Raw genomic sequence first — 11,358 nt, forward strand, 5'->3', positions numbered from 1 at the left:
GCTGAGATCACGACCTGAGCCGAAACCAAGAGTCGGACGCTTAAGCGACTGAGCCACCCAGGAGCCCCTCACTTGGGTTCTTTGGGCGCATAACCATGCTTACATCTGTTACATATAAAAAGTTTTTCCTTAAATGTTTATTTTGACTCTCTAATCCTTACAAAAAAATTATTCTTTGCTCTTGAGGGAATGTGGGTGTTATTTTTCTTCCAGGCATTTGCTTACCAACAAAGAGGCCCTGTGCCCGGAATGCAAAATATAAACTCGGTCTCCTTGGGAGGAAAGATTGTAGAAGGGCCTGCATGGAAACTGGGTGCCAGGCGCCCTGAAGCACGCTGTTGGTTTTACACGCAAGTAATTGTTTAGAAGAAAGTAATCCACGCTTCGAGAAATCTTTGCTGTGGTTGCCTTACCTGGGCCGTGGGAGTGGGATGAGGGTCCAGGTGTTCCCTGAGGGTCTATGTCTCCAGTAGTCCATAGACCTGCAGAGCAGTTAGCCTGGGGCAGTTAGGGAGGCCCTGGGCCTGAACTCTGAGCTGTGGAGACACTGCAGATGTGGGCCCCCTACAGCCAGGCCTGCCAAGGAGCAGTTTCTTGTCAGCACTTTCATTAGCCCTGACCCCTCCGTCAAGTGGTGCATGAAGGCACAGCTTGGGCGCGGTTGTGCTGGGGGGAGACAGGGAGAGCATCCCTCCTTCCAGAGGCCAGAGCGTGGGTGTCCAGGGTGGTCCCAGAGACAGGGTTTCCCGGTGAAAGAAGTGAGGCAGCAGCGTGGAGGCCCCATGAGGAGCCGGGGCAACAAGACACTGATTTTAGACACTTGCCGTCAGCGCCCTGGGAAACTCTCAGACATAGGGAGGCGGGGATCCACATTTTCAGAGGATAACGTTTCCAGAAAGTACGTCAGTGTGTGACAAGTTTATATAATCCCATTTGATAGACTCAGGATGATGAGACTGCAAAGGTGTGAACGCGAGGGCTGGCACAGAGCATTTAATAGTCTTCCTCACATTTGAATCTTACACGACCCTATGACATAGTACTGCTAGTCTCATTTCACAGCTGAAGAAACTGAAGCTTGATGATGTGAAATTACGTGCACACGGTCACATGCCTGCTAAAGGGAACAGCTGGGACTCGAACTTGGACACATTTAACACCGAAGTCTGCGCCCCTAACCACTGTGCTCAACTGCATGCTGGAGTGAGCCACTCTTCGAAGGCTCCGGGATACCACAGAGACTTGGCCAAAGACTGGTCAAGTAAGTCCAAGAGGGAAATTGTGACAGCCTGTCACAACTGAAGGGGAAAACCTCGGGCGCTGAGATCCGTGGAGTCAGGGCTCAGAGAGCTGGGGGTTGAACACGCTGCAGGAGACACGAGCAAACAGGGTGTTGTTCTGGGAAATTACCTAGACCAGCCATTGTCCTGAGCCATTCTATGTGGGGCCCTCTTCCTGTCGGGATGGGACGGAGACTTTCCTGGCTTGGCAAGGATAGCCCTTGTGATGATTCATTTTATGTGTCAATTTGACTGAACTAGGGGGCGTTCAGATGTTTGGTTAAACGTTATTCTGAGTTATGTCTATGAGGGGGTCTCCAGAAAAGAAACTGGTTAGAGAAGATTGCCCTCCCCAGTGTGGATAGGATTCATCCAATCCATCGAGGGTCCAAATAGAACAAAAAAGCAGAGGAAGGGAGAATTTACTCCCTCTGTCTGACTGCATGAGCTGGACATTGATCTCCTCTTGTGCTCTGACTGGGACTTTCACCAATGGCTTCCCTGGTTCTCAGAGTCAGAAGCAAATATACCACCCACTTTCCTGGGTCCAAGGTTTGAAGACAGCGGAGCATGGGATTTCTCAGTCTCCACAATCACATGAGCCGATTCTTCGTAATAAATCTCTTTCCTTCTCTCTCTCTCACTCTGTGAGTGTGTGTGTGTGTGTGTGTGTGTGTGTATATCTTCATCCTCTTGGTTCTGTATTTTCGGAGAACCCAAATACAGGCCTACAGGTAATTTGGGTCATTCTTGAATGTGGATGTAGGCTTCCACGGGCCTTGATCTTGAAGCTGGGCAGGTATCCTATTGACTGAATGGACCTGGCTATAACAGAACTTGACCCTGTTCACGCTTCTTTTTCTAAACAGGTTTTGCTACTTCTGTAGACAAACAAGCCTTTATCCTTTTAAAATTCATACGTAAGTATGGGCAAATAGACATGGGAGTGTCAATTCATACACGCTAAAGAATGATTTGGCAAATCTATATGAAAATTGAAAACATGGTTGGGGCGCCTGGGTGGCGCAGTCGGTTAAGCGTCCGACTTCAGCCAGGTCACGATCTCGCGGTCCGTGAGTTCGAGCCCCGCGTCGGGCTCTGGGCTGATGGCTCAGAGCCTGGAGCCTGTTTCCGATTCTGTGTCTCCCTCTCTCTCTGCCCCTCCCCCGTTCATGCTCTGTCTCTCTCTGTCCCAAAAATAAATAAAAAACGTTGAAAAAAAATTAAAAAAAAAAAAAAAAGAAAATTGAAAACATGATTGCTTGAGACCAAACAATTCCACTTCTACACATTTATTCTACAAAGTCATACTAGTGAACAAAGCTGTATTTACAGAGATGCTTACGGCAGCACATTTTTATTTTACTGTTTACTGTTAAAATGTGCATTACTATTTGCAATAAGGAAGGACCTTCTAATCATTAATAAGAGACTAGTTAAGAGGCACCTGGGTGGCCCAGTCGGTTAGGCGCCTGACTTCAGCTCAGGTCATGATCTCACGGTTCGTGGGTTCCAGCCCCACATCTGGCTCTGTGCTGACAGCTCAGAGCCTGGAGCCTGCTTCCGATTCTGTGTGTCCCTCTCTCTCTGCCCCTCCCCCACTCATGCTCTGTCTCTCTGTCTCTCAAAAATAAATAAACATTAAAAAATTTTTTAAAAAATAAGAGACTAGTTAAATAATTATGCTACATCTATCCTGTACATGATATGTAACTATTTTAGCCCGGGGACACCTAGGTGGCTCAGTCAGTTAAGCGTCTGACTGTCTGACTTCGGCTCAGTTCATGATCCCGCAGTTCGCAGGTTCAAGCCCCGTGTTGGGCTCTGTGCTGACAGCTCGGAGCCTGGAGCCTGCGTCAGATTCTGCGTCTCCCACTCTCTCTGCCCCTCCCCCTCTCGCACTCTGTCTCTCTCAAAATAAACATTAAAAACAATTTTATTTAAAAAGCGAGATGACCCTATATCATGAAAAGATAGGCAATGCATATTAAGTGGAAAAATTTTCAACAGAGTCTACATAAAATGATCCCTTTTATGTAAAAAAGGATGTATTCTGATGTTATGTTTTAAAAATACTTACAAACAGTTCCACTACCACCAAAATCCTTCATTTTGTCCTTTTGTACCCATACCCATATGTCTTGCTCATTACCCACCCACCCCTAACCTCTGACAACCAGTAATCCGTTCTCTATGTCTGTAATTTTCTCGCTTCAAGAACGTTATATGGATGGAACCGTACAATGTGTAACATTTGGGGATTACCTTTTATTCGTTCCACACAATTCCCTTGAGGTCCTTCCAAGATGGTGTGTGTGTCAATAGTTTATTCCTTTTCATTGCTGAGTGGTATGGATGGATGTCCCACAGTTTGCTCAGCCATCTGGAAGGATGTCTGGATTCCTTCCAGTTGGGCACTATTATGAATAAAGCTGCTATGAACATTCATGGAGCTACTAAAGGGCAACAAAGGATCTTCGTGGTGATAAATTCCTCAGTATCTTGACTGGCAGTCATTGATACAGGAACCTCCACATGTGATACAAATGCATACTATGAAATGCATTACACACAGGAATGAGTACAAGTAAAACTGGGAAAAATCTGAGTAAGATTCGTGTGTTTTATCAATGTCAATATTCTCCTTATGACGTTGTACCCTAAGTTTTGCATAACGTTACCACGGGGGAAACCGAGTAAAAGGATAGATGGGATGGTTTCTACATGTGAATCTGCAATTATCCCAAAATTAAAATGTTAAAATTTTTTAAGTTACTCTCTCTAAGAACTCCAGGAGTTTCTTTTGATTTCCGTTGTTTCCAATTTACTTTACCAAATGTCACTGATTGTCTACTATGTGTTAAATACATTCAACTTTATAACAGACGGACCTTCCTGTACTATTACATAATTTTATTTATTTTCTTAATGTTTATTTATTCTTGAGACAGAGCATGAACAGGGGAGGGGCAGAGAGAGAGGGAGACACAGAATCCAAAACAGGCTCCAGGCTCTGAGCTGTCAGCACAGAGCCCGACGCGGGGCTCAAACCCACAAACTCTAAGATCAGGACCTGAGCCGAAGTCAGACGCCCAACCGACTGAGCCACCCAGGCGCCCCACTATTACATAATTTTAAAGGACCAAATTAATTTAACAAAAAAATAATATCACTAAAACATTTTTAATCATAAAAAATTTTTAATCGGCAGTAAAATTTTTAAAATTACGTCAAGGCAGGGGGAGCCTGGGTGGCTCAGTTGTGTGTACAACTCTTGATTTTGGCTCAGGTCATAATCCCAGGGTCATGGGATCAAGCCCTGCATCAGGCTCCACACTCAGTGTGGAACCTGCTTGGGATTCTCTCTCTCTCACTCTCCCCCTGTTCTTCTTCCCCACTCACACTCTCAACTCTCAATCTAAAATTAAGTAAATAAATAAATAAATAAATAAATAAAATTAAGCCAAGGCAGAAAATCATCTTTCCCCCTCAAGTTCCCTCCTCCCATCTAGTCCCATCCCCAAAGAACTTCCATTTACTACATCTCTTTCCTGCCTCCAAAGCATATATAGATGCACACACACACACACACACACACACACACACACATCTATTTCCACACATATTTTTTTTAAATGAAAAAGGAATCCTGCTATACAAAATTATCTACATCCTGCTTTCTCAATTAATAATATATTTGGAATGAATAATGTATCTGGGATGAATCAGTACAGCTAGATCTATTTTGGCCATTTTTAATGGTATACACCATAACTTACTCAACAACTCCACTATAAATGAACATCTATGTTGTTCCCACTGTTTTGCTATTATGAGTAAATCTGCCACAAACATTCTTATACATGGTTATATTATTTCTAAAGAATAGATTCCTTGAAATGATATTGCTGAGTCCAAATGTAGACATGTCTTTAACTGTTTACTATTAAAAATGTGTTGGGGCGCCTGGGTGGCTCGCTCGGTTGAGCGTCCGACTTCAGCTCAGGTCATGATCTCGCAGTCTGTGAGTTCGAGCCCCGCATCGGGCTCTGAGCTGACAGCTCGGAGCCTAGGGCCTGCTTCTGATTCTGTGTCTCCCTCTCTCTCTGCCCCTCCCCCACTCATGCTCTGTCTCTCTCTGTCTCAGAAATAAATAAACATTAAAAAAAAATTTTTAAATGTGTTATCAGGGGTGTTATGGATATTTTTATTTATGCACTCCTTTATTGCTTAAATTTTTGAAATGAGCACATAACTTTTATAATAAATTAAAATATTTAACCTCTTTAAAAGAAAAAAAACAGAACGAAACAAAGACTGTGATCACTTTGGGTCATTCCCTGCAGTCTTCTTCGCCAGAAATTCTGTCTACTATTCAGTACTCCCCACTTGAGGCATTTCGGAAATGTAAGGTTGATTGGTTGGTCGGTTGGTTGGTTGAATAATTGATCTGTTAGGCTTGAGCTCTCACGATCACTGGGAGTGGCATTTCCTGGGTAGGAGCCAAGGATTGCCAATATCTTGCAATCCATGAGAGATTTCTGCACCAAACGCCAAAAGTGCCTGTGCTGACAAAGTCCAAATCCTGCTTTAGAACATCGGACCCATTTCTTCCTACTCTGGCCTTTGGTCTGAGTCCTTTACCACTATCAGCCATGGACACGCAGGGCTGCTTCTTGATGTACAGGAGCACAGATCTCGGAGAGGAGGAAAAACACTAAAGACCCTGGCTGCTGAACTAAACCTGTATCTGCCCAGACCTACCATTGTCAGTGGGGCGGTGGCTAAGCTGCCCAGCAGGTCCCTGGCATCCCTACAGCATGTGATCGGCTCTCACTAAAGCAATCCAGATGATGGCAACCATTTCGATTGTTCCATCACCCAGCACTTGCCCATTATGATGACTGAGAAGTAAATGAATTAAAAATCACTTGGGTGGCTCAGTTGGTTAAGCAACTGACTCTTGATATCAGCTCAGGTCGTGATCTCGAGGTCTTGAGATGAAGCCCCGCGTTGGGCCCCACGCTAAGCATGGCGCCTGCTAAGGATTCTTACTCTGTCCCTCCCCCACCTCTCAAATAAATAAACGTTAAAAACAATCATCCGGCCTGAACTTCCGTCCAATGGGAAACTCACACACAGAAAAGAAGAAAATGTATTTTTTAATGGACCAGCAATAATACACTAAGAGCCCTTTAACCTCAAATATAGAATCTCAGGACAGGAAACAGGACTTTTAAGCCAATCAGCTCCCAGCCCTCATAACCTCTTGTTGAAAACCACAATTTGTTTTCAAGAAAACAGCGCCCATAACGTACTCTGTTATCAATCGACTGGTATCCCCGTTGCCAAAAAGATTCCTTCTGCAGTCTCAGGTCTGCAGTCTGGCTATTTTTAGGTGAACCCAACACCATAACATCACTGTCTCCCTTGATGCATTTCACAAAACCAAAAGAGGCAGTCACATTAAATTACAAAGCTTAATTTTCTCATTCCTGGCCTCCTGGCATTACCCAGAGACGCTTCTACTTCCATTAGGGAATACTCAATTATAAATTCAACTCAAAAATACATTTGCATATGGCCTGCTGGACGCTGATGAGCTCCAGGGGCTTCCTCAAAATGACCTGCCCCTCGGGTCTGAATGTCAACACTCTCCCAGGTGCTGCCCGAGGACAGGGTTAGATAGCAACAGGGGAACGGGCACTGAAGAGACAGAACAGGGGGGACATGGCCCAAAGGAGGCAGGCAATCCTTCCTTCACAACTAGCTCCTAACGGAAGGAGGTGGAGGCTATCACTATTCCAGGGGACCTCTTTCCTGAACCCCTGACACAGAAGAATGCAGTAGAACACCCCATAAGCTTTATCCCCAAAACTGTCTGAGATTATCGCCCCCACGCCCCGCGGCGAAGTGGCACACAATGCCTTAATGACAGCCTCGCTGTTGCAATAGTCCTAGTTCAGTGACAATCTCACAAAGAAGTGCCACCAAAACAACGACGCAGGCTTCATCGTTGGCTGGAAAGTCTGTTTTTGCCTAGGGACAGCTGGCGGCAATCGTAATTTACTCATTTGGACCGAATGAATGGTGTCTTATTTCCTCCCCTCTGTGCAAACCCTCAAGTATGGACATTAGAGGAGGCAGAGTTCTTGAATGTCATCCGATGCTGCTCTTTGCCAAGAAAGTCTTGCTCCCTATTTTTAAGCTCCTAGAACAATCCCATTTTAGGGCATTTTTTTTAAATCTGGATGAGGTTTGGGATAATTTGCATCACCTGTTTTCCTTTAAAAATGATTTCTTGGGGCGCCTGGGTTGGCTCAGTCGGCTGAGCCTCCAACGTCGGCTCAGGTCATGATCGCGCGGTTTGTGAGTTCAAGCCCCGTGTCGGGCTCTGTGCTGACAGCTCGGAGCCCGGAGCCTGCTTCAGGTTCTGTGTCTCCCTCTCACTGACCCTCCCCCGTTCATGCTCTGTCTCTCTCTGTCTCAAAAATAAATATTTAAAAAAAAATTTTTAATAAAATAAAAAACAAACATGATTTCTCGTTTTTTCCACACTGGGAGGCCCTTCTGGATTCCATGTTGGAATATTCCTGAGTCTCTATGCGATGTCTCTGCTCATTCAGTTAAGAAGGAAGCAGGCTTCATGCTTATTGAAGGAACCAGCTACAGAGACTTCGTCAGTGATTTCAACCTTGGCAGTACATTAGAATCACATGGAAAGCTTTTTAAAACCCCAGTGCTCCAAAAATGACATACATTTGATTCCATTTACATGATGTTCTTGAAGAGAGGTGCGTGGGAGGGGCTTTAGGGACAAAGAACAGATCCATGGTTGCCAGGGTCTGAGCCTGGGGGGAGGGGTGGGGGTCTGGCCTCAAAGTATGTACAAGGACAATTTGGGAGGTGTTAGAATTAGTCTGTACCCTGATTGTGATGGGTGTTACGCGACTCTATTTTTACATGTGTAAAACTCATAGACATGTACATCAGAAAAAGAAAAAAGTGAATACTACTATATACATTGTTTATTTTAAATCTCAATGTCCAGGCCATATCCAGGCTAATTAAATCTGAACTTCTGGGTGGGATCCAAGCATCCATATTTTTTAAAGCTCCCAGGGGTTTCCAGTGTGCAGTCAAGGTTAAGAAACACTGGTCTACGGGAGTGATGTGTCTTTGACAGGGAAAGCTGCTGTTTTGCTAGCAGCAAATTCCCCACCTCCCAGGGGAGTTCTGTCACTTGGGACCCACCTGCCACACTCTGGGGCATAAAGTGGGTTTTTGCACTTCAGTTCTCACAGAGACACTTTTCCTTATGATTGGCGTGGATTTCTGTCTCTAGGACTCCTGCTCACTGCCCCCAAATAGTCCCACTAGACATCGGAGAGACTGAGATATTGTGCTTGAGGGCTATTTCACCATCACTCTGGTCCCCTCTCCTCCCCCAGACACAGAAGGTAAAATATATTAAAAATTGGCACATGAGGGGCGCCTTGGTGGCGCAGTCGGTTGAGCGTCCGACTTCGGCTCAGGTCACGATCTCGCTCGCGGTCCGTGAGTTCGAGCCCCGCGTCGGGCTCGGGGCTGACGGCTCGGAGCCTGGAGCCTGCTTCCCATTCTGTGTCTCCCTCTCTCTCCGCCCCTCCCCCGTTCATGCTCTGTCTCTCTCTGTCCCAAAAATAAATAAACATTAAAAAAAATTTAAAAAAAAATTGGCACATGTGATCACAGACAGGCAAGAGTTTTATGACGGTTAATTTTATACAACAACTTGACTGGACCATGGGCTGCCCAGACATTATTCTAGGTGTTTCTCTGAAGGGGGTTTTGGATGAGATTAACATTTAAATCAGTAGACTGTGTGAAGCCAATTGTTTCTGTGATGTGGGTGGGCCTCATCCAATCACTTGAAGGCTTGAATCCAATGGAACACAAAGGCCAACTCTTTCATGAGTAAGAAAGAATTCTTCCCGCCAGCCTGTCTTCAAACTGGGACAATGGCTGTTTCCTGCCCTCAGGCTGGAACTCAACTATCAGCTTGTCAGTCTGTTGACCTGTTGAACTAGAACTACACCCTCAGCTAGCTCCCTTGGTTCTCAGGTCTTCAGACTTGGACTAGAATTACACATCCGCTGTCCTGTGTCTCCATCCTGCTGACTCACTCTGCAGATGCTGGGACGTGTCAGCCTCTGGAATTGTGGGAGCCAATTCCTTATAATTAAATAAATAAATACAGAGAGAAATAAATGTATATTAATATGTGTATACGTACATGTGTGTACGTACATATGTATATGTATTTGTATACATATACATATACATATACATATACATATACATATACATATACGCAGACATTCTATTCTATTGGTTCCACTTCTCTGGAGAACTCGGATTTCTTAAAATTCATAACCACTGGCAAAGTAAGCCCAGGCTACTCCAGTTTAAAGGTAACATAAAGTAGGGGCATCTGGGTAACTCAGTTAAGCAGACTCTTGATTTCAGCTCAGGTCATGATCTCACGGTTCATGACATTGAGTCCTACATTGGGCTCTGCGCTGAAGGTGTGCAGACTGCTTGGGATGCTCTCTCTCTCTCAAAATAAATAAATAAAAACTTTAAAAAAAATACAATAAATAAAATAAGAAATAAAGGTACCAAGAAGCCACGACATGACCGTTCTAGAAATACCATAGAACACTTACATGCCCTATCCATCATGCACTTCCGTTCCAAGACACCACCTCAGGTGCTCGGAACGTGGACCTCACTTCCTGCCACTGACTCACCGATCACCACTCCAAAATGAAGAGCAGCAAGGAAAGGAAGGAAGAGCTTTCATTGCCTTTTCCTAGAATAGGTGAAAATGTCCTCCTTGGAACAAACTCAGAAAGGTTGGTTCAAGCAGATCTTTGCTTATTGCTTCCATTCCAGTTGTTTCGTTTCCTCCTTGGGAATACCTGAAATTCTGAGGTTGGCTCTCTTTGCTATCTTCAGTAGCTATCATCTTGGTTAAAAGTCCTTGTACTTTTCCTCTGCATTCTAGAGGTGATTATAATATTTGCACTCTACCTCGGTGGGCCCATCACTTTCTGCCCACCCTGCAGTTTACTGCCATCAGTGGGGATAGCCACTCGGCTGTTGCATTTTTAATTGCCTTGCAATGGTTCCTTAATTTACTCCACTCCCTCCTTGTCTCATTCTGCTATATATTCACAGAGATAGTTTCCCCTGTTGTAAAGTCCTAACCCTTCATTATTTACGCCGGGTCTTCCTGCATCCTGTTATGCCAATGTTCCCTGGAATGTTCTTGTCCTTCTGCAGTAAGTTGTTTCAGACTTTACTCTTCATCTGAATATTCAGAAAGAGGTTCCCTCTCCTCTCTTTTGCGGGAGATTTCATAAGCCCTGTGATGAAATGTTTTCCGTTGGCTTATTCAATAAAGAGAAGATATCCATCTGGATTCAATGTTTACTGAAATTCAAGGTGTGTGGACTGTCCTTGGCCCTGAACCCTCTCCACGAGGGTGCTGAGTGAATTTTATTCTCTTTATATGCAGCTGGAGAGGAGTGGATATTTCAGCTCCTGGATCAATGTTCATGTCTAGGAAGCTTTTACCTGATGTGATTCCGTTAAGCTAAAATGAAATCAAATTTTCAGGTATTTCCAGTACCTGACTCTGATGCCGTGAAGGGACAAAGCACATTCAAAACCGTAATTCCCTAAAAGTACCACTATTGAGTTCTTTTAGTCTCTGACTCCCACATAGAATGCTTAATTGTGGGATGCGGGGGGTGGAGGTAAGGAGGGAGGCGTTAAACTTCTCATGATGTAATGCACCCTTGCCATCTTCTTCTTCTTTATGCAATCTGTGTGGGGAGGTACAGCAACAGGTAAAGAAGGAACGAGGGTGCCTCTCAAAGCAGCGGCCACTCGGTGTGACATTTTTCATTCTTCTTTTATTGAAGAGTGATTGAACATCTACTCTGTGTTTGGCACTCTCGTATGATGAGGGCACATAGCAAAACAAAGCCCCCGCCTTGTGGAGGTTATGTTCTGGTGAGTACAAAACCAG

This window comes from Herpailurus yagouaroundi, unplaced genomic scaffold (assembly GCF_014898765.1).
Source record: "Herpailurus yagouaroundi ecotype Mexico unplaced genomic scaffold, PumYag 181, whole genome shotgun sequence".
Lineage (NCBI taxonomy): Eukaryota > Metazoa > Chordata > Mammalia > Carnivora > Felidae > Herpailurus > Herpailurus yagouaroundi.